The 23,451-nt window shown below is 37.3% G+C and overlaps 1 protein-coding gene and 1 pseudogene across 1 annotated transcript in view; both read left to right on the forward strand.

Annotated features, from left to right (window-relative positions):
• Nucleotides 1-23,451, forward strand: part of PPP2R3A (protein phosphatase 2 regulatory subunit B''alpha) — a 201,869-nt gene that overhangs the window by 28,756 nt on the left and 149,662 nt on the right. The window lies entirely within an intron of this gene.
• LOC122747578 lies at nt 19,861-20,354 on the forward strand (annotated as a pseudogene).

Genomic DNA, 23,451 nt, shown 5'->3' on the forward strand with positions numbered 1-23,451 from the left:
CTTGGAAAAACAGCTGACCTGGAAAATAGATCCAGAAGAGATAATTTGAAAATCACTGGACTATCTGAAAACCATGACCAAAATAAGAGTTTAGATAGTATCTTCCAAGAGATTGTCAGGGAAAATTACCCTGATATTCTAGAAGTAGAAGGTAAAATAGAAATTGAAAGAATCCACCACTCACGTCCTAAAAAAGATCCCAAAAAGAAAACCGCCAGGAATATTATAGCCAAATTCCAGAGGTTCCAGGTCAAGGAGAAAATATTGCAAGCAGCTAGAAAAAAAGAATTCAAATACTGTGGAGATACAATAAGGATAAAACATTATCTAGCAGCATCTACATTAAAGGACTGGAGGGTATGAAATATGATATTCCAAAGAGCAAAGAACTACAGCCAAGAATCACGTAACCAGCAAAACTATGTTTAATTTTTCAGAGGAAAAAATGGGATTTCAGTGGAAAAGAGGACTTTCAGGCATTTGTGATGAAAAGACCTGAACTGAATAGAAAATTTGACTTTCAAATACAAGACACTGGAGAAGCATAAAAAGGTAAACAGGACAAAGAAATCACGAGGGATATTAAAAGATTAAACTATTTACATTCCTACATGGGAAGATAATACTTTGAACTCATAAGAACTCTCTCAGTATTAGGGTAGCTGAAAGGAATAATACACTTAGAAGACACAGGTCTGAACTGAATATTAAGGGATGATATCCGGAAAGCATTTATTTTTTATTTATCCTTGTTCTTTGTGGGGCAAGCAAGATGGGGTATCTAGTGTCTGGGGCTGGATTTGGGCTTGGGACATCCAGTGTCCAGGGCCAGTGCTTTGCCCACTATTCTACCTAGCTAACCCATGATGACCTCTTTAAAATAGGGTTGAGGGGTAGGAGCAATGCACGAGGGGAGGGGGAAGGGGACAGGTGGACTGGGGAGAGGTAGCTCACATAAAGGAAACAAGAAAAAAGCTTATGGAGGAGAGGGGAAGAGGGAGAAGGAGTGGGGGAGTGAGTGAACCTTACTATCATAAGAATTGGCTCAAAGGGGGAATAACATACATACTCAAGTGGATATAGTAATATATTTTTGCCCTGAGGAAAAGTGGGAGGGGAAGGAGATGGATGGGGGAGAAGAGGGGAAGGAGGGAAGGGCAGATTGGGGGAGGGAGCATTAAAAAGCAAAACACTTTAGAGGAAGATGAAGATGTTCTGCTTAACAGCACATGTATGACTTATATTGAATTGCTTGATTTCATAGGGAGGGTTGAGGAGGGAGGGAAGAAGAAAAATTTAGAACACAGAATTAGCTCAGAGACCTTAACCTCATCAGAATGGGCTCAAGGAGGGAATAACATACACACCCTATTGGGAGGAGTAATCCTACCAATTTTAATCCTACAGGGAAGTAGGAGGGGAAGAGGATAAGGAGGGAAGGGTAAAAGAAGGGAGGGCAGAGCAGGGGAGGGGGAAGTCAGAAGCAAAACACTTTTGAGGAGGAATAGGGTAAAAGAAGATAGAAAATAGACTAAATATCTTGGGGAGGGAATAGGATGGAGGGAAATAGTTATGATGATTGACTACAATGGCAAAACGTATGGTACCTACTCTGCTGAGCTGTTGTGAAGAAAATTCTTTGTCAAGTTTAATGTACTATATAAAAGTTATGATGAACAGGATGTTATCAGAAAAACCTGGAAAGACCTACATGAGTTGATGCAGAGTGAAATGTACTGTATACAAAATAACAGCAATAGTGTAAGATGATCTGCTGGGAAGCACATTGTTATTTTCATCAAGGAAATGATCCAATATAACTCTGAAGGACTTATAAAAATTGCAGTACATCTACAGAGAAAGAACTGATGGTATCTGAAAACAGATTGAAACGCATTTTTTGATAATTCTTTAATATGAAGTTTTGTTTTTATCTGTTTTCTCTCCCAACCTAGCTAATGTGGAGATGTTTTCCATGACTACTCATGTATAACATATTGAATTGCTTGAGTTTTTGGGATGTGGCGTGGGAAAGGAGGGAGGAAGAGAAGTTGGAACACAAAGTTTTAAAAAATTGATGTCAAAATTTGTCTTACATGTAATTTAGAAAATAAAATTATTTTTAAAAAAAGAATCAGTGATGGGAAAAGGAGAGAAGAATAGGAGGTAGCGAATCACAAAAATTTCAACTTATTTAGCATTTTTTCCCCAAGGAATCTGGAGCTTTTTATTTTATAGCTATAGCTTAAGAGGGCTCAAACTGCATTTATATCTTATTGGGAAAAAAATATTTATTCAACCTCTAGCATTATTTTGGTTTTCTTTCTATTGTTTTTGGCAGGGCAATGAGGTTTAAGTGATTTGCCCAGGGTCACACAGCTAGTAAGTGTCAGGTGTCTAAGGCCGGATTTGAACTCAGGTCCTCCTGATTTCAGGGCCGGTGCTTTATCCACTGTGCCACCTAGCTGCTCCCTAAATTCTTATATTTCTAATTAGACTTTGTTTTAAATCCCTGCCATTTAACTTGAACACTTGAAGTTTCTCTTCACTGAAATTTTGAGAAAAGATTTACTTTTCCCACCATGCTTATGGGAGTAGCTGTGTGGCACAGTAGATCCATCCCTAGTCTCTTACTAGCATTGTGACCCTGGGCAAGTCACTTCACCCTGTTTGCTTCAATTCCTCATCTATAAAATGAGCTGGAAACGGAAATGGCAAACCATGCCAAGAAAACCTCAAACAGGCTCAGAAAGAGTTGCACATGAGTGAAACAACTGAACATCAGAGACATTGTAACTTTGCCTTTTTATCTACTTCTTTAAAAGATTCCCCTAGTTGAAAGTATCTGAGTCTGCCCAGATAACTGTATGGATAAGTTGATTCAATATAGGTTAAATGAGATTACTGTTAAGTATATTGGGGGCTTATTAAATAACCATGCCCAGGATGTGTTGGATCATAGGTAAAAACCAACTTACAGGAAGGGCTCTAGGATACTGTCAGACAGTATTTAGTGACTCTGATGAAATAATAAAAGGGATGCTTAGCAGATATTCAAGTTACAAAAAGCTGAGAAAGATAGCTCAAATAATAATGAAAAAAAGAATCCTATCTATTTTGACAATTTGCTAAGTCCAAACCAACATGATTAAATATATTGGGGATAAAAGCAAAATACTGTTTAGGTTTAGAAAATAAATTGTACAAGTACAGTTGACTTGTCATTCTTTCCTGCAAAAAAAAAGTTATATGAGTAATTGTTGAAGAGAGAATATATCACTTTTTATTAGAGTATATACCTAAGGAAGCTTACATGTTAAGGCAAATATTTATTAAATAGTCAATTATAAGGAAAATCATATTCTAAACATTTTTAAATTGCCAGTTAAATTTTTCTTTAAAATACTGACTTTGAAAATGAGACAAAATTACCAGTTTTTACTGTAATGTGAACCAGGTATATACAAAATTGTAATCAGTTTTAATGATCTTTATATTAAACCAGCTAACAAACCAATCCAAATTGACCAGAAAAGATAACAAAGCTATTAGGGTGTCTATATGTATCCAGCACACTATGTATGCCCAAAATGGTGGTGCAATTCAAGCTGTAGAAGAAAAGAGTAAGGAGAGACATATGAACTATCTTCAGATATTTGAAGAATTGTCAAGTAGAAGCGGGACTAGATCTGCATGAGGGAACAAGCATGAGACTAACTGGAAGTTGGGAGGCCCAAGTTGTACTTGGTTGTTATACTTCATACTTGAAGAGGATCAAAATGACATCACTATGTTGGTGTCAATGTACAGTGTGTTCACCTATGGCTGATCAGACCAATACAAGCTAGGAAGGCTCTACTACAGTTAGGGAACAAATAGTCCATATGAACATTTGGGATAGAGATAGCTCTAAATTTGCTCATATTTTGTTTCTTTTGAATTACTGAAATTCTGCTTTGACGTGGGCATGCTATACTGAGTGGTCCTGTGCCACTGTCTCCCATATTTCCCAGTTGATTTCAGGGTTCTTCAGAGCAACCTTGAGAGTGTCCTTGTATTGCTTCTCACTTCCAATAGAGCGCTTGCCTTGTGTGAATTCTCTGTAAAATAATCTTGCCTAACAGATATCCATTTGGCATTCAAACAACATGGCCAGCCCATTAGAGTTGTGCTCTCTGTAGTAGAGTTTGAATGCTTGGCAATTCAGTTCGAGAAAGGACTATATTGCCTAGTACCTTATTTTTCCAGGTGACTTCAGAATCTTCCTAAGACAATTCAAATCAAAGCAGTTCAATTTTCAGGCATGGTGCTGGTAGACCATCTAGGTTTCACAGGCATACCACAATGAAGTCAGCACAGTGACGCTGTGGATTTTCAGTTTGGTAGTCAGTCTATTATTCTCTCTCTCACACTTTCCTTCAGAGCCTCCCAAACACTAATCTAGCTCTGGCAATGTGTGCTTCAACTTCTTCATCTATGTGTACATCCCTGGAAAGTATACTGACTGCCAAGGTGAGTGAACTTATCCACAGCATTCAGAATTTCTCCATTTGCTGTAACTGATGGTTCCATGTATAGAGGGTGTGCTATTGACTGATGAAGAACCTCAGTTTTCTTGGTATTGATTGTCCAGGATTAGCACAAGCAGGACAGAATAAATCCATACTCTGTTGCATTTCAGCTTCAGAGGCTGCATTGAGTGCACAATCATCTGCAAATAAAATGTCACATACCAAATCTCCCTTTACTTTAAGTCCTGACTTGTAGCCTTTTCAAGTTAAATAATTTACTGTTGGTACAGTTGCTAACCTTGATGCAGTTTTTGTCCTTGTCGAAGGTTCCAACAACATTGTCAAAAACATCATGCTAAAAGGCATAGGAGCAAGCACATACTCCTGCTTCACTCCATTGGTGACTGGGCAAACTCAAGAACAATATCCATTATCCAGAAGTCATACAAGCATGCTATCATGAAACTGATATACAATACTGATGAACTTCTCAGGGCAACCAAATTTTGCCATGATCTTCCACAAGCCTTCATAATTGACGTTATCAGAGGCCTTGGTCAGATTGACGAACATTGTGTACAGACCTTTGTTTCGTTCCTGCATTTATTCTGGAGTTGTCAGTGAACACCATATCAATCATTCCTTGGCCCTTTCTGAAGCCACATTGGCTCTCAAGTAGATGACCACCTTCTAGGTGAAGGATCATCCGGTTACAGAGGACTCTGGCAAGAATCTTGCTGGCAATGACTTAGATAAAGACCCCTCCCTCTGAATGTCACAGGACAACCTATTTCCTTTTCCTTTATAGAGATAGACAATGGAGGCATCCTCGAATTCTTGGGGGAATGACTTCCTCTTGCCATATAACCCAGATTTCAGTCAGGTATTGTAAGAGCAGTTGACCCCCTGCCTTATAAATCTCCTCCAGAATAGAATCCGCATGAGGCACTTTGCCACATGAGAGGAGCCTAATGACATTCAAAATCTCTTCTTCAGTTGGAATTTCATCTAGAAGTGAATTGACTCCAACCTGGCATATATAGTGGCTTCAGCATTAGCTGCTGACAGTCTTTTGAGAACACTTTGGAAGTATTCAGTCTAACTCTCTGGGATCATGTGACTCCATCACCACTGAGTAGTTGAGATGCACCATAGGTCTTTGGCCTGTAAATGGCCATCAGGGCATCATAAAAGTGCTTTGGATTATTACTTGTCAGTGTAAAGCTGAATTTCATCTGCCTTCTTAATGATCCAAGAAACCTGCATCTCTCTAAGCTTTGTTTGTACTTTTTTTTTTTTTGGTATTATTTTGATGCTGCCTTCTTGGAGATAGACAAACTATCCTGCTGGCAAACCCAGTGGAATTCTCATTTTTCATTTGGTAACTTCTGAGTTTCCTCATCATTTTCATCAAACCAGTCCTGATGTTTGGGTTAGGTTAGGTTAAACAGACAATTTTAGGGTACCTTTTTTAGCCCCTTTCTCATGCCCTGAAGTGATCAGTGCATTCCTTTAAAAAGGCTGCTCAGACAACCAGGAGGCACCGAATCTCACTGCTACTTCAGTCCAGTGAGAAGATGACCCTGTCCTCTGGGCCACCTGGATGCAGGGTGGTGACTACAGTTCCCAGTGTGTTCGAATATACTGCTTCATCAGTTACCTGTCACCACCGGACTGTGAGGTAGATAAAAATGGTATGGGTGATGCCTTTTGACTCACACATAAATTGGATGTGAGACAGAGGTGTGCTAAGTATTAGCCCTACTCTCTTTCCCAGAGTCATCAAAGTCCAGTGGCAAGACAAAAGCCAAGACAATTGGTGATGGCTCAAGATGCAGTGGATGACATTGGTGTCTTCAGCGTCTCACCAGGCTCTAAGCACTGCCTTTATAGCCTGCTGGAATAAATTGTTCACATTCATCTGTTCCACCAGGGAATTCTTGACATGCTTGGGGTAGACACCCCTCTAACTCACCAGTGGGTTTGATGTCTGTTGGTTACTCTTAGCTTGGTGGTTTAGCCCATCTGCCCAAACAATTTTACCATGATGTGGCCACTGTGCATGCTATAACTAGAGGTGAGAGTTGGGGGACAAATGGACACTAAAGATGGAAAGCAGCCCTAAAAGGGGGCTTGGTAGCTCTCATACCAGAGATACTAGTCTTTCCTGAACATCTCATAAACCCTATAGGCAAATTACTTTACCACTCTAAGTATTTTCATCTGTAAAATTAGTGTATCAGTGGAATAGTATAGTTTTATGGTCTATTTCCTTCTGTAACCCCTTTAACTTTTCCTTTAAGAATTTGGATGCTATCCCATTTGGTGCATGTATGTTTTATATAGATATTTCTTCATTGTCTGTGGTAGCTTTTTTAAATAATAAACATTTTTGGGCAGCTAGGTGGCGCAGTGGATAAAGTACTGGCCCTGGATTCAGGAGGATCTGAGTTCAAATCCGGCCTTAGACACTTGATGCTTACTAGCTGTGTGACCCTGGGCAAGTCACTTAACCCTCATTGCCCCGCAAAAAGAAGAAGGAGGAGGAGGAGGAGGAGGAGGAGGAGGAGGAAAGTGAAAAATAACATGTTTCAGTCTGTGTTTAATCAATATCAGTTATTTCTTTGGAGATGGATAGTATGCTTCATCATTAGTCCTTTGGGATTGTCTTGGATTGCTGCATTGCTGACAGTAGTTCAAACAACATTGCTGTCACTGTGTACAACTTTATCCTGGTTCTTCTCACTTCATTATACATCAATACATATTAAATCTTTCCAGAACTCTCTAAAATTATCCTGCTTCTCATTTCTTATAGCACAATAATATTCCATTACAATCATATACCACAGCTTGTTTAGCCATTCCCCAATTGATGGGCATTCCTTTGATTTCCAATTCTTAGCCACCACAAAAAGAACTGCTATAAATATTTTTGTACAAAGAAGTCTTTTTCTCTTTTTTGGGATGTCTTTGGATTAGAAACATAGCAGTGGTATTGCTGGATCAAAGGGAATGCACAATTTTATAGCCCTTTGGCCATACTTCCAAATTGCTCTCCAGAATGCTTGGATCAGCTCACAACTCCACAAGCAGTGGATTATCTGTGGTATCTTCTAGCAAAATTAGCTTCCTTGAGGATCTCTTTTAATTAGTATATTTTTGCTTTTGCTTTGTCTGAGATCATGATTGTTACCCCTGTCTTTTTTACTTCAGCTAAAGCATAATAGATTGTTTCAGCCTCTTATTTTAACTCTGTGTGCATCTTTCTGTTTCTTGTAAATAACATATTATTGAATTTTGGTTTCTAATACATTCAGCTATCTGCTTCCATTTTATGGGTGAATTCATCCCAATCACATTCACAGTTATTAACTGTGTATTTTCCTCTATTCTATTTCCTTCTCTTTAACCTTCTCTCTCTCTCTCATTTTTTTTTTACCCTACCCCTCCTCAAGTCTGTTTTGCCTTCTGGAATATCATATTACAAGCCCTCTGCTTCTTTAATGTGGAAGCTCATTGAGAGCTTACTTTTCTATTTTTTCTATAGTATTCCCAGTACTTCATACTTAGTAAGCACTTAAATGCTTTTTATTTATTCATGAACTCATTCATGTAAAATAAAAGTTGCTGGAATAAACATAGGCAAAGAGGAAACTAAATTATTGTTCTTTGCAGATAATATGAAGGTCTATCTAAAAGTCCCAAAGGAGTTTTAAATATATCAGTATTTCTGTATATTGCTCATAAAACTCACCAAGAAAAAATTAAAAGAGAACTTGCATTCAGAATAACAACAGAATGTATAAAATATTGTGAATCTGTCCACCTAAAGGTGCCACAAGACTGGAGGATAAATATCCTGATTTAAAAAAAAAAAAGTATAGTCAGGGGCAGCTAGGTGGTGCAGTGGATAGAGCACTGGCCCTGGAGTCAGGAGTACCTGAGTTCAAATCCGGCCTCAGACACTTAACACTTACTAGCTGTGTGACCCTAGGCAAGTCACTTAACCCCAATTGCCTCACTAAAAAAAACAAAAAAACAAAACAAAAAAAAGTATAGTCAGTCAACTAGTATTTATTAAGCCCCTACCTTATGCCTTGCATTGTGCTAATAAGCAATAGGGATATAAAGAAAGCCAAAGACAAAACACTCAAATTTTGAGCTTCATTCAAATTCTAGATGAATTCTAGACTATACAAATAAAAGTTTAGTTTTCTGAACATTTAAAATTGAATATGATGATAAATAAAGTAGCTTCATCAAGAAGAGAGCTCAACAAACTAATCTTATTTTTCCTTTTAGTAGAAGAGGGGAATTCTTTTGGTTAATGTAATTATAGTTCAGCAAAGTATCTGACAAAAATCCTTCATTTCATTCATGTAGACAAGATGGAACAAGGAAGATTTTGAGAATGGTATAGGTAGGTTCAGAACTGGTTGAATGACCCTATCCAAAAGGTAGTTATTTAATGGGCAGATATCAACTTGGAACAGGTGGTCTTCAGTGGAGTGGCTTTTGGAGGAATCTGATACCATCCTGTTTAACACTTACTAGTGGCTTGAATAAAGCAAATTATCATACTTACCAATTTGCAAGTGACAAAAGTAAAATAGCTGATACATTGGATAATGATCAGAATCCAAAATTATCTTGACATACTAGAATGATGGATCAGATCTAATGAGAGGAAATTTAATTCAGAGGAATACAGTATTTTATACTTGAGTTTAAATATCAATTTCAGGAAATATAAGATAAAGGCATGGCTAGATAGTCTTCCTTACAAAAACCCCCAGAAGAACTGAATATTGTAGTGGACTGAAAATTGAGTATGAGTCAACATTGTGACATGGCAAATTTTAAAAAATTAATACTTATCCTAGGCTACAATAATAGGTGTATTATGCCCTGAAAGAGGGAACTGATAGTCTTGCTTTATTTTGCCCTGGTCAAGTCATACCTGAAGTATCATTTTTAATTCTCTGGGGTTTGGTGAACTCTAGCTACCACATTTAGACAACCTGAACATTTAGAGGATTGGGATTCATACCATGCAAAGATCAGTAGAAGGAACTGAGGATTCTTATCCTACAGAAGATTTAGAGAAGACATACTATTGTCAAGTATTTGAAAGGCTTTCATATAGAAGAGGGATTTGGCTTGTTCTTATTGGCCAGAAAGGGCTGGACTAGGAGATGGTAAGCATGCTAATAACTACCTTCAAGTGCTTGGTAAAAATATTAAAATATCACAGGTTCAGATTCCTTTAAAAGGCACACCACTAAATAAATACTTCTATGTTGATATCAATCTACTCATAATAAGTACTCTTGGGTTGGGTCATTCAGCCATCTATGAAATTTTATTTTCTCAAATTACATGTAAAAACAAATTTTGACATCATTAAAAAAAAACTGTGTTCCAAAATCTTTCTCCCTCCCTCCTTCCCCACACACCAAGAACTCAAGCAATTCAATATAAGTTATACGTGAGTACATGTATAATATATATAACATACATGCAAAACATTTCCACATTAGTCATGTTGTGAAAGAAAACAGACAAAAACAAAATTTTAGATAATGGAACTAACAAAAAAATTATGCTTCAATCTGTATTCAGCTACCATCAGTTCTTTCTCTTTAAATGGACTGCATTTTTCTTAAGTCCTTCAGAGCTGTATTGGATTATTGCATTGCTGAAAACAACCAAGTCATTCACAGCAGATCATCTTACAATATTGATGTTATTTTGTATACAGTACATTTCACTCTGCATCAACTCATGTAGGTCTTTCCAGGTTAAAATTCTAAATCAAGAAAAAATGCCCATTGAAAAAGTCTGGGATGTATATATATATATATATGTGTGTGTGTGTGTGTGTGTGTTTATATATTTGATATAGATATATATGATTATGCTCAGTATTTCTTTCCTTTTGCTTTTAATGACAAAAATGAGATGGGCATTTCCTTCCAACATTTCTGTCACATTCACATCACCAATTGTCCTTGTGGTCAAAATTAAGTTCAGAATAGTAATTACTTGTATTAGTTTCTCCACCTTCTTTGAGGGAATAACTTCACAAAGCAAATATATCTTATTTTTATTTACTAGGAGAATAGAACTTCAAACAGATAATTAAATAATGAAGTTTTCTATTAGCACTATATCTTGCCTTTGTCCCAATTTTGCAATTTGTAAGCATACTTTACATATTGGCCATCTTATTGAGTGGTTTATTGTATTCCCCATAACAGTATCACTTCCGTTTCTTTCTTCTTTTACCTCTATTTTCTTTCTTTCTTAACCCAAATGATATCTCTTGAGCTTCTAAAATTCATGAATTTGCTTACAGGTATATACCTTCTTAACATGTTTCTTATCACGCTCTTTCCCATCATCATTCCCCTCTCATTTCCGAAAGAAATTCTGGTTTCTTCATGTCACTCTTGCTCAAAAAAAAACCTCAACAGTTCTACATTACTTACATGACCAAATATAAATTATTCTTGGCTATCAAGGTTCTTCCTGATCTGACTCCACTTGAAAGAAGTGTGAGGGAAATGGTGGTGGGATCTTTATTTATTTATTTGTTTGTTTGTTTGTTTGTTTGTTTGTTTTGGTTTTTTGGTGAGGCAGTTGGGGTTAAGTGACTTGCCCAGGGTCACACAGCTAGTAAGTGTTAAGTGTTTGATGCCGGATTTGAACTCAGGTCCTCCTGAATCCAGGGCCGGTGATCTATCCAGGTGGGATCTTTTTTTGAACAAGATCTTTAATGTTCATAGCCAGTTGCCTCCTAGATAGTTCTTAGCACTGGGAAGGGGTAACCCATAAGCACCACTAACTCTATGTACTTTCCTTCTAAAACTACTCCTCATCTTTGCATCCCTATTTCTGTTAATTAGATCGATCAATAAGTAGTCACCCATGCTTGAAATCTTGGAGTTAACTTTGGACCTCCTTTCCCCCTCCCCTCCCACATCTAATTTGTTTCCAAATTCTAAAGGTTTTCTGCACCATCATTCTCATCTTTCTCCTCCTTTCTTATTTCCATCACTATTGCCTTAGTTCAGGTCCTCTTTAGCTCTTGCACAAACTATTACTTTAGCCTTTTAACCTAATCTCTGCCTTCAGACTCATTATCTCCTTCAGTCCATCTGTCATAGCATTACCCAATTAATATACCTTTTATACACACATCTGATTATTATTAGTATCTACCAAATAAAGCCTAACTTCTCAGTTAGGCATTCTATTATAATTACTTGTATATGTAGCTTATTTCCTCCAATACATTATAGTATTCTTCTAGGCAGGAACTATGGTTTACTGATCTTTGTATATGCTACTACTGAGTACTGAGAATATAGTAAATGCTTAATATTTTTTTTATTAATTCAGTTGTCTGTAGCACTTATTTAACAGTGGCAGCTAGATTGTACAGTGTTTAGAGCACTGGGCCTGAAGTCAGGAAAATCTGAGTTCAAATCTAGTCTCAGACACTTAATTAACTATGTGACCCTGAGCAAGTCACTTAACCCTGTTTGCCTCAATTTCCTCATCTGTAAAATGAGCTAGAGAAGGAAATGGCGTTCTAATATCTTTGCCAAGAAAAACCCAAATGGGATCACAAAGAGTCAGACATGCCTGAAACAACTGAACAATTAATTTAACACCTAATTTTTAAAATATCTTGAATTATCATTCAACTTTTCACATTCCTCATATGTCTAAGATTTATGGATCAAAGGGATTTCAGACCTCATCTAGTCTAATCCTCATTCTAGAAATAGATTCCTAGAAAGGTTAAGTGATTTACTCAAGGTTATACAAGTAGTAAGCAAAAATTCAAGGATTCAAACCCACATTTTTTTCTTTTAATTCTATACTTTTCCCATTACAATTTGCTTCTCCCTCTCCCCCTTAAGCTTGCAAGTTCTTCTGAGTTTGATGTTATTCTTGATATTTTTATTTCCTTGTATTCTTCCAAAATATTTGTGACTTATTGGCCTCCAGATATATTACTTACTTCATCTTGCCACCTGTTGAAACAGTAATCAGGTTTTTTAATCATTATTTGTGTGTGTATGTGTCTAACCTATTCTCCCAGTTCAGACCAAAATGGGTTTGGGGAGGCCTTTTTGTTTTGTTTTGTTTTTCCTTATGGTCACTTAAGCACTGAAGAAGAAAGATCCATTTATTTGGCCTTACCTCCCTGCCTTGACTGGACACTACTCTAAGAAGGTCAGCATTTGCCAAAATATGAATAGACCTCTGATTGCCCATTTGCAAAACTTTACTTAAATTGTCAAACAACTCATGAACTGTGCCCTCCCATATTTAATCTATTCTCTTCTTTATTTTTACAAACTCATTATCTCTGAGAAGCTTCCTCTTAATTCACATATTTACTGTCTCGTCTCTCCTTTCCTTTTCAAGTTTTCAGTTCCATAGTCCCCTGGGAGGAGTTAGTTCCTAGAATATTACTTCTGTAAGCCCAAACCAAAAGATGATGGCACCTCTATCTTCCCTACTACTTTGTATGTACCTTTTGAAATGGTGTGCCTTTTGAAACCACCCATGTTTCCTTGGTAAAATCTTGTTTAGCAGGACAAAAAGCTCTCCTACTTAATGTCATTTTGACTCTACTATTCTCTTTTGGGAGAGCCTCCCATTTTCCTTCCCAGTTCTTTCTAACATATCAATGTTAGGCCTGTCTCTGCTAGCAGACCTCCCCTGGGGAGTACCTCACTTACACTTGGCTTGATAAACAGCATCAGCAAATACCACAGAGTGAGTTGCCAGTTCTTCAGATCAGTTTTTACCATTTTTACTCATAAACAAAACAGTTTCAATCTTTAAATGACTATTCACCTTTTTCACTCTAACCTGTTTTCCTTTTCCTTCTCATTTATGAAACAACTTTTTTCCTTAAAAATTTTTCTCATGTGTCCTTCATCTTTTTCTCTATTCTCATTGCCAAAACACTAAAATCACACTTAGATTACTATAGTAGTTGACCTCCCTGACTCTAGCCTCTTTCTGCTATCCACCTAGCAGTATACTGCTACTTAAGTACATTAAAGATCAACAATTTTGTTACTGTACGTACTCTCTATTGATGATGATGATGATGATGATGATATTTTATAATGATTTAAGGTTTGCAGAGCACTTTTCAAATGTTATCTCATTTTATCCTCACAACAACCCTAGGAGGTAGGTGCTATTATTATCCCCATTTTACAGTTCAGGAAACTGAAGCAGACAGAAGTTAGATCTTGCCAGATTGTAACTCTTCTTGCCAGAGTCGCACAGGTAGTAAGTGTCTGAGGCTAGATTTTAACTTAAGCCTTTCTGCTTCTAAGTCCAGCACTCTATCCACTTTGCTTTCTCAAATACAGATAGCAATCCCTCTGTAACAACAGATAATGTAAGGCAGTTGCTGCAGCTGAAAAATTCATTACCCTATGGCCAATGTAATTATGAACTTAGGTCATCCCTCAGGCAGAAGAAACGAAGTTCATCATTACACTCATATCCAAAACCCTTCCAGATGGGTAGAACCTTCCAGAAATTGTTCTCAGGTGGTATAGCTTCCAGTGAGGTAACAGAATAAGATTTTAGTGGAGCTGGTAGACTAATCTTACTAAAACTACTGGTTTTATCCATGTCACTCTCTTGCTCAAAAAACCTGAGTGGCTCCACATTGCCCACATGATCAAGTATGAGTTCTTCTTAGCTATCAAAGCCCTCCTTAATATGACTCCACCCTACTTGTTCAATCTTGTTCTTTCCCACTACTCCCTGACGCACACCCTTTACCCTAATCAGATTGTTCTCATCACTATCACACAAATAAAGCATGCTTCTTCTTGCCTTTGTACCTTCTTTCATCTTGTTTTCCACACTTGTTCCACTATCATTTATCCAAGTCCCCTTCATCCTTTAAATCTAGCTTTTTATTCTATAAAGCCTTCCCTTACTACTCCAACTCACCTTGACCTCCATGTCCTTTGAACTTCTTAGAGTTTCTAATGCACAAATTAGTCCTTGACTACATTCATTACTCTTATATTATTCATTGTTTTCTATGTGGCAGTCTTGACTCTCCAACTATTTCTTCAGGGTGGGGACCACATCTCTGACTTTTTATATCTCCCCCCCATAACAGCACAGTAGTGACACATGGTAGATATTCAATTGATTGAGAATTAATATTGATTTATTAATAATTGACCTATAGTTTCTACTTCAAGAGGCAAATTTATTGCTTATACTGTATCCATTTAATCTTTAATAAAATGGCTTAGAGCTGGAAAGTATCCGCCCAAATTGTTGTTGTTGTTTGTCCTTCATTCTCTCTTTTTTTTTTCCAGGGCAATGAGGGCTAAGTGACTTGCCCAGAGTCACACAGCTAGTAAGTGTCAAGTGTCTGAGGCTGGATTTGAACTCAGGTACTCCTGAATCCAGGGCCGGTGTTTTATCCACTGCACCACCTAGCTGCCCTTGTCCTTCATTCTCAAAGAAGACGAGACATCAGGGTGATGTCATGACTTGCAGTGAATTGGGTTTAAGTGAGGGAGGGTTGTGCAAGGTCAGCACCCTCACTCACAACCTCCAGAGCCACCTGAATCCAGTGGTAAGATATATATCAGGACGAATAGAGATGGCCCCAGATGTTTAAGGCAATTGTGGTTAAGTGATTTGCCCAGGGTCACACAGCTAGCAAGTATCTGAGGTGAGATTTCAACTCAGGCCCTCCCAACTTCAGGGCCAGTGCTCTGTCCACTACACCACCTAGCTGCCCCATCTACCCAAATAGATATGGGATATAGAGGGCAGTGTGAAGTCAGTAATATGCTGGGATATAATAGAGTACTTCTCTCTTGACAGTACTATCATGAATAAATATTGGAATATTGATAGTGTAATTATATTTTGGTTACTTCAACTCCAGCCAGATACAGGTTATTTTTAATCACATTTTATTTTTGTCAGTCAACAAAAAATTCACCTTCTTTCCCTCCTAATCTATCCTTCCTCCCAATCAAAAACAAAAGAGAAATAAAATTCCTGCCACAACAAAGCCAAAGCAAAACAAGCTTCTGCATTCACTGTGTCATAAATACACATACATGTATGTGTACATATATACATACACACACCTATATGTATGTATGTGTGTGTGTATATCTGTCTTACTTTGAACTCTCAGTCTGTCACTTCCCTTATCAGGAGACAGGTTGCATGCCACATCATAAATCCTCTGAAATGCTGGTTGGTCTTTACTCTGGTCAGAGTTCGTAATTCTTTCATATTTGTTTGTCTTTCTGGTATAGTTGTGATTGTATAAATTTTCTCTTGAACAATTCAATTCACTTCACTCTGCGTCAATTCACCCAATTCCAGATTTCTCCCTTTTCATCATTTTTCTCATATCAATAGTATTCTATTACATTTATATGCCATCACTTGCTCAGCCATTCCTCAAATCGTGGGTACCCCTTAGATTCTTTGTGACTTCAAAAAGAGCTTTAAATATGTTTTGCATATCCTTAGTTAGAGTTTGTTTTGTTTAAAATTAATCCTTCTCAGGGGCAGCTAGGTGGCACAGTGGATAAAGCACAGGCCCTAGATTCAGGAGTACCTGAGTTCAAATCCAGCCTCAGACACTTGACACTTACTAGCTGTGTGACCCTGGGCAAGTCACTTAATCCCCATTGCCCTGCAAAAACAAAAACAAAAACAAATTAATCCTTCTCTTAATAAACCATCCCCTCTAATTCTCCCTTCTCCTTCCTATTTCCCTGTTGATTGAAATATATTTCTGTACCTAAATGTGTATGTACTCTTCCTTCCAGGTGTCAGGTGCTCCCTCCACTTTCTCCTTCATATTTGTTTGAATGTTTACTTGGCTCACTCTAATTATGTCAGATAATTTTCCCTAACCTTCCTTTCCCTTACCCACCTAGTATATTCCTCTTCCTCTCTCTTTCCATTCTTCAGATTATCAAGACATAACAGAACCACTCCTATGATTTATCTCATTAGATTCCCATTATGACTTCTACTGATGAAAGTGCTCAGAAAAGCATCTTCTCATGAGCATCTCCTCATATTTGAATATAAGCAGTTTATTGCTGTTTTATCCCTTATTATTGCTTACTCATATTTATTTTTTATAACGTTTCTCTAAACTCCAGTGTTTAAACTTCAAAGTTTGTGCATAACTCTGAATTTTTTCCATCAGGGAGTTTTAGAAGTTCTCTATTTCATTAAATAGGTTAATCTCCCCCTCCACCTACCACCCCACCCCCGGAACATTATACTTAGCATTTCTGGGTTTGTTTTTCTTGGCTGTAAGCCTATATTCTTTTTCTTCTATAATATCATATTCCAAGCTTTCTGCTTATTTATAGTGAAGACTACTATATCATGTGTGATCAATCATAACTGCGACTCCTTAGTATTTTACTTATTTCTTTCTGACTGTTTGGCAGTATTTTTTCTTTGACCTGCTGGGTTTTGGCTATCATTTCCTGAGAGTTTTCATTTTGGGGTTTCTTTCAGGAGGTTATCACTAGATTCTTTCTTTATTTTGCCTTTTGGTTCTAAGATATTTGGTTGTTTTTCTTTTAAAGTTTTTTTTTTTTTAAGATTTCTTGAAATAGAATGTCTTTTTGTCATGGAATTCAAGGGTACAGTGATTCTTCTTCCTGAAGTCTTTGGTAATTTCAATTTTCCTCCCTCATATTTTTCCCTATTATTCAGTATCTGACCCCCTCCCCTCTGATGGCAATTTCCTTGGGGGCTGGATCTCAAAGCATCTCATCCTTCTTCCATGCTGGGCAATTCACAGTTCTCCAGCCTAGGTCTCTGTCCTGAGTGACTTTGGAGGGGACAGAACTGGTCCCATTTAGATGATGAGCACTTTCATTCAGGATCAGCAGAGTGCCCGACAGCACACACACCCCAGGATGATTTATTTTAGTATGCTGTCCCACTTCTTCTGTTCCTTAGTTCTCTTGCCTAGCACTAGCAGTTCAGAGATCTGTTGTACTGGGGCTACAGATTTAATTTCTGTAATTTGTTTCTCTGAGGCTCTGGGACAAGGGTAAGGTAGGGTGATATGTTGAATTCTGTTTAAAGTTCAGGCACATGTCCTGCCCCTTTCTCTCTATTTCTGGCTCTGCTGTGGAGATCTTTAACAACACAGACCACTTCCCACCATTCCAGCTGGCTCCAACTCCTGAAGCACAACTAAAGTACTGGCTATGTGACTCTAACAGGGTTCTGCCCATAGAGGGCTATCATAGTAAGAGCAAACTTCTGCAGTCTTGAAGCTAGGATTTCCTCAGTACTGGGGAGAAATTGGGGGGTGGATTGTGGGATTGGGCTTTTCTATGAGTCCCTATGTCTGGTACTTGGATCAGCTAAGTTCAACTTCTTCTGGTAGAATGGAATGTGGTAGAGGTGTGCTAAATAAACCCAGTGTAGACATCAGTTCATGGGTATTTGTTTTGTTTTAACCTTCTTTTGTATTCTTGGTATTCTAAATCATGAAGACAGCTGAAGTCATTTTATGACACATAATTTCTATTTTGAAGAGGTTTGATAGATCAGGGGGAATCAGAGAAAACGTCTAGTACTCCATCTTGTTAATCATGTGTGCTAGAATTCTCCATATCCAGAGATTCTTAAATTTTTCTCCTTGATCTGTTTTCCAGGTCAGTTGTTTTTGTTATGAGATACTTTACATTTTCATGCCCCTTGATTGGGGAATGGCTAAACAAATTATGGTAAATTAATTAAATTGAATAGTATCAGGTATAAAAAATTATGAAAACAATGAATACAGATAACATTGAAAAGACCTATATGAAAAGGTCACAACATAAAAATATAAGAGGATAATATTAAAGGTATCTTTGATAACTATGGCTAAAAGGAAAATTCGTAACCAAAAAAGGGATAGGGGAGACAACAAAAGATAAAATAGATGATTTCTATTATGTAAAAATCAAAAAACTTTTCTATGCACAAAATCAATGTACCTAAAATAAGAAAAGCTGTTAATTGGGGTAGCAGCTTTGTATCAAATATCTGTGCTGAATCTGGATGATATGTAAGATAGATATGGAATACACACACACACACACACACACACACACACACACACACACACACACACATATATATACATACATAATACATAATATATCCTAGATCCATCCCTAAATGTACATGTGGTCAGAAGAACTAAACAGTTCTCAGAATTGCTAACTTAAGATTATGAAATTGTTCTAAATCATTAATAATAAGAGAAATGCATTTTTAGAATACTGAGATCTCTTTGCTCTCCAAACAAATTGGAAGTCATGAGAAAAGCTAGAAATAATCAATGTTAAAGGAACTGTATGAAGACATATATATTAATACATTGTTGGAGTTGGGGATATATCCATCCATTCTGGAAAGCAATTTGGAATGGCATTTTTTAAAAAGATTAAAATAGCCATGATTCTTCAATGTAGAGAGTCTATTGTTAAGGATATACTGGGGTATATAAGTCAAAGAAAGGGAGAACTCATATATACAAAAATATTCATAGCAACACCTTTTGTTATAACAAAGAACTAGAAACAAATAAGTGCCTATAGTTTAGGAAATGACTAAACAAATTTTGGCATGTGAATGTAATGGAATATTACTTTGCTATAAGAAATGACATATATGAAGAATTCAGAGTAAAATGGGAATAGAAATTAATTGATGAAGTAAGCAGAGCAAGAACAAGAAAAAATAACAAACCATAATGATGGAAATAAAATTAAAACAAAAATGAACACTATATTATTATAATGACCAAGTTTGACCCTGGAGAAGAGGAAAGGAAATGGATTTCCTTTCTTTCACTGGGGAGGTAAGAAGCTATGAGTGTGAAATGTTGCATAGGTTGCTGCAGTTAATGTGACTGTTTGCTTTACTGAACTTATTTTAAATCAGTTACAAATAAAGGCTGGTGTGGCAAGAGTATGGAAAATGAATGTGATGGATAAATATGATGTATGAACAAAAGGCATCATTAAAAAAGAAACCATCCTTTTATAAAACACATAAGAATAAATTTTGCAATACAATAAGTAGATTAAACCATCTCCAGGGTTGATGAAGTTATGGATGGGTATAAAGATCATGTGCTTAGAACTAATGGAGCCTTTTGGCTCCCAGCTGCTAGTGATGAAGGTATGACTGCTTTTGGTCATCTTGAGTCCAGGTTCATCCAACACCAGCAGCTACCCCAGAGTGTCCAGGCTGAGCCTCTACCTTTTTCACTGCCATGCCACCCAAGTTTGACCCTAATGAAATTAAAGTGTTTTAAAGGTGCATTGCTGGTGAAGTTGGGGCTATATCAGCTCTAGCCCCCAAAATTGTTCCTTTGGATTTGTCTCCCAAAAGCGTTGGTGATGACATCACCAAAGCAACTGGTGAGTGGAAAGGGCTAAGGATCACAGTAAAATGTAGCATTCAGAACAGAAAGGCCCATATTAAGGATGTGCTTTCTGCCCCAGCCTTGATTGTTAAAGCTTTAAAAGAACCTCCTTGAGATAGAAAGAAGCAGAAAAATATTAAACACAGTGGAAATAGCAGTCTCGTTGAGATTATCAGCATCACTCAACAAATGAGGTACTGATGCTTGGCAAGAAAGCTCTCTGGAAACATTAAAGAGATACTTAAACAGGCCAATCTGTGAGCTGGAGCACTGATGGCAGGCATCCTCATGATGTCATTAATGACATCAGTAGTGGTGCTGTGGAATGCCCAGCAAGTTAAAAGCTACAATAAATCAACATTTGACAACAGACAGAGGCTCTTCATTTTTCAATCTGGAAATTTTTTTGTCAGAAGCTACCATGCATTCTAGGAAATAACTCTATTAACTTAATTTCTTTAGTCCTCTTGCTCTGCTGTAACTTTCAGCTAATTAGCAGTTGATTTGGAGAAGAGAATGTATTGTTAAAAGAGCAGGAAAGTTGTTGAAGCATCTTAGCATGGGACTGTAAATTGAAAGACTGGTTGGACAAACCAAAAATTGCCCCAGGGGTGAACAAAGTTTGTCATCTTTGCAGAGTGATAGGAAAGAGCCTGCACATTCTCCTTAACCTTGACTATTGTGGGGGAAGGGAAGCGAGGTTAGGTGAGGATCCCCTCAATACAAACTCAGAACAGTTTAGTTAATGGCAATAATAGCTGGGACTCAGGAATCAAGAAATTGAGAAGAGGTTCTAAAGGAATAACCCTTATCTCAAGATTTTTGCACAAATATTATGGGTTTATGCTAGGATATTTGTATGTGGTCAATATTGCATAAAAATTTTGTTTTCTAAAAAAGGAACTGATGGAGTATGAGCATGTCTAAATACAATAAAGTTCTAATTTTATACTATGTAAAATAATCACAAAAGAAGCTAGATAAAACAAATCATTGTGGCCAAAGATTATCAGAAAAATTTTCATGAAGTAGAAGGAATTTATGTTGATCTTTGAAGAATAAGTAGGAATGTAAATATGTGAAGAGACATAGAGAGGATATTCCAAAAGCTCTTAACAACATAAGCAAAGTTATAGAGGCACAAATGATCTTGGTGTGTTGGGGACTGTAAGGTTTGTTTGAAGGAAGCTGAGGATTTATATTAGGGAGTATATCAAAATGAAGTTCGATAGGGGCAGCTAGGTGGCACAGTGGATAAAGCACCAGGCCTGGATTCAGGAGGACCTGAGTTCAAATTTGACCTCAGACACTTGACACTAGCTGTGAGACCCTGGGCAAGTCACTTAACCCTCATTGCCCAGCCAAAAAAAAAAAAAAGAAGAAGTTGGATAAATAATGCAGATCCAGATTATGGAATTCTTGAAAGCCAGAAAATCAGTCAATCAGTAAGCATTCATTAGCATTGATTACTATGTGCCAGACCATATTGGGCTAGGAATTCAAAAAAATGAAACACCTAAAGAAGTCTATACTGTATTTGGGGAAACAACATATACATATATAAGTAAATGCAAATTTTGTGTGTGCACATACATATGTGTGTATAAACACACACATATATATGTAGGAAATACAAGACATTTTTGAGGAGGAGACACAAGCAGTTAATTGAAATCAGCAAAGGCTTCACATAGTAGGTGGCACTTAAGCTGACCCTTGAAGGAAGCAAAGAATTCTATAAATTTTTCAACCGAAGGCATGTATGACAAGCATAGAGGATACTCTGTGCCAAGGCACTAAGAAGGAAGATGAAATGTCATATTTGAAGACCAACAGTAGACCCATTTGGCTGAAAGGCTTAGTGTTTGAAGAGGAATGATATGATGTAAGCACACAAAGCTATGCTGGAGCCAGACTGTGAAGTGACTTAAATGTAAAACAAAAGAGTTTGTATTTTCATCTAGAGTCAGTGGGGAACCACTGAAGATTCTTGAGTATGGGAGAGATGTGGTCAGACTTCTACTTTGGGAATATCACTTTGCTAAATGAGTAGAGGATAGATTGGAGAGGCTTGAGGCAGAAAAGCCTATTAGGTAGCTATTTCTGTAGACCAGAAGAGAGATGATGATGGCAATAATTGTGACAGCTGATTGGATGGGAGGTGGGGCAGCGTGCTAGGGAGAGTGAATAAGATGGATGGATGGATGGATGGATGGATGGATGGATGGATGGATGGATGGATGGATGGATGGATGGATGGATGGATGGATGGATGAATAAAACAACAATAACTACAAAGTTGCAAACATGGGTGATTAGAAGGATGGTTGTATTGTCACCAGAAATAGAGAAGTTAAAGGAGTTTATGGGTGTGAGATTTAAAATTGGATATTAGATCATAAATCTCCCCTACTTAACCTTTCCCTTAATTTATCTCCCAAACTAGTAAATGGAAGAAGCTTTTGGTTTTCTAGATAGACCTTTTTATTTATTGTTATGGTAGTCACAAGGTGATGTTGATTAGAAGGATAGGAAAGTAGAAACACAATACAAATCGTCTTAAGTCTAAGCTTAGTCTATATTCCTTATAAAAACTCACCAAACCGAAAAGGCCACCTTTGGAGAGAGAGAGTATGTGGCGCCGTCAGGAGTCCCGCCAAGCAGGCCAAAGCCTCACTTCCGTTCTCTCCACCCCGGAAGTCGAGTCCCGCAGGCAGTCTGACATGCGCAGCAGGCGGACTGTTCGTCTCCTCCCCAAAAGGGTGGTCCTTGAAAAACTGGCGTCTTTCAGTTATCCTAACCAACTGTTAAAAACTTTCATATTTTACCACATGGGCATGAGGGGAATATTGTTTAGGACACATTAATTTTAGTTTTAGCTGTATAACTGGATATCAAGTGGGTAGTAAATAATTCAGGATTAGAGACCAGAGCCAGAATAAATAGATCTGGGGGTAGTCTGCACAGAGTTCCCAGGTCTAGATCTCTAGTGCAGGCAGCCTGGAAAAAAAATTCAGATATCATGGAGCCACAATCAGGATAAAACAAGATTTAGCAGTTTCTACATTAAAGGATTGGAAGGCTTGGAATATGATATTCTGGAAGGCAAAGGAGCTAGAATTAAAATCAAGAATCACCTACCCAGCAAAACTGAGTATAATCCTTATAGGGAGGGGAAATGGATATTCAATTAAATAAAATACTTTCTAGCATTACTTATGAAAAGACCAGAGTTGAACATAAATTTTTTTTTTACTTTAAAATACAAAACTTAAGAGAAGTTTTAAAAAGTAAATAGGAAAGAGAAATCATAGGGGTTTCAATAAGGTTAAACTGTTTACATTCCTACATGGCAAAGTGACACTTGTATCTCCTAAAAACATTCTCATAATTAGGGCAGTTGGAAGAAGTCTACATAGAGGGCATGGGTATGAGTTG

Source organism: Dromiciops gliroides, chromosome 3, assembly GCF_019393635.1.
Source record: "Dromiciops gliroides isolate mDroGli1 chromosome 3, mDroGli1.pri, whole genome shotgun sequence".
NCBI lineage: Eukaryota > Metazoa > Chordata > Mammalia > Microbiotheria > Microbiotheriidae > Dromiciops > Dromiciops gliroides.